Genomic DNA, 3,661 nt, shown 5'->3' with positions numbered 1-3,661 from the left:
GGTAATGTTGTGCCGCAGCATCAATTGTAAGTTTTAAAAAGATAAAATCTAAAAGGGGGCTGTACCTATTACTTCCCTGAAAATCCTCTTCTATGCTCTGATAATAATTTGCTCAAGTTGTGACCTCATTGCTAAAATAGTAGTGCACCATCAGTTTGCATTTGTGTAACGGTTTTTTTTTTCAGGCAATTGAGTAACTTGTTAGGTATACTTTTCTATGTTTATTGTCTTCAAACCTACCCCGCAAATGCGTGTCTTCATTGCAAAAACAGCTGGTTGTCTTGCTGTATTCAACTTGATTTAGATTTCTTTCAAGTTCTTTGTTTTGTGGCAGTGATATACTATAACTCTTCACACATAAGCTTGCTTGGCGATATGCTCGATACATTGACAGACAAGAAGCCAAATCTTAGTGAAACAGAGGCTCTTTTTTGTACTATTTGCATATGGCTCTAACGACAAACTGTACAAAACTTGAGAATGAGACTCTAAAGATTCACTTTTCAAATGACCTTACGACAGCGGCTTCTAAGCCACGCCCCCTGATATCAAGGGAGCAAACTCTGTCTATGTCCGTCAAACAAACGAGGAAGTAATGGCGTCTCGTGTCGTTTCGCTTTCCGATATTCCTGACAAATTATCATAAATGTGAAATTACAATGCGAAAAAAATAGAAGTCAAAGGAATTTGTAACTGGCTGCTACATCGGAAGGCTCGATATATCTTTAGAAAATGACGATATCTAACATTTACGGGGTGAAATCTATCCAAGTCAGAGAAAATCGGATAGCCGCCATGTTGTCAATATTGACATCGATACAAAGGAAAAGCGTGTGGGTGACGCATACTGTTAATGCAAACAAGGGTAAGTTTAACTTTTAATAACACCGGTCCTTCTTACAGTATTGTTGAAACACAGATTAAATCATCGCACAATATGAGTAAATCATAAATGGCCCGAATGGGGAACCCGGAAGTGCCATTAAATAACAGTTACATGCCAGCTAAACAGTATAACCTTGTATTCTATAGTATGAGCAGAAATGGTTTATTGGGGTTATGCATAAAAAGTTTCAATAATGTAATAGTTGACAAGTGACAATCGTGGGTGATACCAATCTGTAACTTTTGCATTGCTCAAACATTCACATGCTTTGATTTTTGTTCTTACAGAAATTGTGGAACATGTTCACACACTCTGGCTGTAAAAGTAGACCTGGGAGGAAAAGTGCCCCCGGTGTGGGGCTCGAACTCACAACCACCAGAACCGCCCGGCATTCTAACCAACTAAGCTGACCGGGCAGCTAGTTCTAACCCACACACACTACCCTCCCCCCATTTACCGGTTAAGGCTGGTGGAGGGTCTCCTGCTATTTACCGTTGACACCATTAAAGTATTCTGATTGATGGAGATAAGGAAGTCCCCTAATTATTGTCTTCAACAAGCCTACCGCCACAGGGGACCTAGCATAAGACCGGAAACCGCCCCCCCCCACACACACACATGATATTTGCCAGTCCAGGCAATGTCAACCGCAAGAGAAAACCAGTGATGACAAGTTTTACAAATAATCGGTAGGACCTATTTTAAAGTTTTTTATAACATTTAGTTTTACTTTGCTGTACAAAAGTAATGGACTATTTGTTCAGAGAAAAACAACAACCACAAAACATTAGCTATTATCTTGTCAATATTTCATTATGATATACATGTAGAAAGCAAACATCAAAGGCAGTAGCATTTACAGCTAGTATTAAAATATTTAACAATACATGTAACTGATTTATTTTAATATTGGCATCTTTTATTTATTTCAGGAAAGTGTGGTCTTTTGAAGAGAGTTCTTGAAGTTGTTCAGCATGTTGTTTTGATGGATTCTTGGAAGGATGTACCTCTATGATGTTAGCTTCAGTTCTGGAGTATAACACCAGTTGTTGCATATTTAATATCAGATTTATTAAATACATTGTTGTTTTGCAAACATTACTTAAACTTTGATATTTCTTTGGTGTTTATGTATGATATTGTAGGTGAATATCTCTTTATTGCAATGGCAAATATATTTTAAAATATATAGCATTAGCAGAAGTTATTTTTCACTGTTAAAGCTGCACTTTCACAGATTGATCACTTTGACAACTTACACAGGATTCGATTGCATTTATCATATTTTGGCTCGGAGAAGTTTGCTTTGTGATTTATATATTAGGTCTTAATTTAAAGAATGCCAAAATAAGCCGATTCTGAGACAAAAAGTGTCAAACTAGAATTCTGTGAGAGTGCAACTTTAAGAATACTGTTAATCGAGTGTGCATGTGATCCGGACTCTGAACATTGGATGAACTATCATTAAATATTGTAGATTTATGTAAATGACCCGAAATATAAGAATAACAATGAAAATATGTACATGTTTGACTTGTTCTTTATTCATAATAAGTCTAAGTCTTTACAGCACATGTTTGGCAGAATCAAGTTCTAATGAACATAATAATTGATTTAAATGTACAGTGAAATAAATTGTTTTACTGGTATACAGAAAATAATACCTTAACGATTCAGACCGATCTGTTCTCGTTTTGTTTTGGTGGCTCAAATATTTTTCTGAGTTTTGGAGGAGGCCTAGCTGGTGTGAGCTGGTCAAATACAGTAGCTGCTTGAGGGTCAGGGTTTTCTTGATTGGATTTCCCGTCGACAAAGTGCTGATATGAAAATAAGAAATCTATGAAATGTGTCGGAATGACAGCTACAAAAGCCATTGTTTACATAGGAACCATACGAGTAGATGAGATTCGGAAGCATGCGATGGTTCGGACAAAAATTTAGTTGTACGATATTTCCTGATTTACTTTGAAAGCAAAGCAGTTTATAAAAACTACATAACGGTATCAACAAAATACCTCTATCTTGAATGAAATCAATCGTGTCCATGTTGAACCGGATATTAAATGGCCATAAATGCCGATTTGACAACACAAGCCAAAGCATAAATGTACGATGTTTATAGTTTAAAAATAGTAACACTTATTTAGGTCATGCACGGACAATTTCAGTATTAAATAAATTTTGAGTTGATTGAAATAAGTAGTTTTGTTCAAAAAAATACTTTTGTACAGACGTATAGATGTTTCGCCTTTGAACGATGTTTCAAAATTTCCAAGTTCAGCTGTTGATGAGGTCTTCCACAGAGTCTGATACAGCACTTGCATTTTTCTAAATAACACGCTGGTTTCGAATACGGAACGAATTGGAAGCCATCTTTAGTCGGCCTGGCTACCTTGTATCCGAATTACAAGTGCCATGACAACACCTTTTTACCATAATACTTAAAAAGGCGAGGAATTGCCAGCGCATGTATATGACGGACTCTGGTCAGTTTGACGGACAAAATGGCGGATAGCAACACGGCTTATCAGCCCTACATTCTGATTGGCTGATAGGACCTGTCAATCAAATCCTGTCGTAAGGTCAATTGCAGTTTGTTTTTTCTAGTGTCATTATATCCTGTGATCTGATCAAATGATTTCGTTACATGTTTCAATTCCTTCCTCTGTCTCGCAGCATCTTCTTTTGTTGACTTTTGGTTGGTAATGCACCTTAGTGTATTGCACAACATCTAAGGGTATAAATAAAATATTTAGAAACCTCTGGCAATTTATA

General features: G+C 36.6%; 1 long non-coding RNA gene across 1 annotated transcript; it reads left to right on the top strand.

The window, feature by feature from the left end:
• The first annotated feature begins 577 nt into the window (after window positions 1-577).
• Window positions 578-2,075, top strand: LOC128209363 (uncharacterized). Its single transcript, XR_008256981.1, has 3 exons — window positions 578-865; window positions 1,174-1,575; window positions 1,819-2,075. It is a non-coding gene; the product is annotated as an uncharacterized LOC128209363 (long non-coding RNA).
• The last annotated feature ends 1,586 nt before the right edge of the window (window positions 2,076-3,661 follow it).

This window comes from Mya arenaria, chromosome 11, assembly GCF_026914265.1.
Source record: "Mya arenaria isolate MELC-2E11 chromosome 11, ASM2691426v1".
In the NCBI taxonomy this organism is placed as follows: domain Eukaryota; kingdom Metazoa; phylum Mollusca; class Bivalvia; order Myida; family Myidae; genus Mya; species Mya arenaria.
The sequence above is the reverse complement of the archived record's forward strand: the minus strand, read 5'-3'. Positions and strand labels throughout refer to the sequence as shown.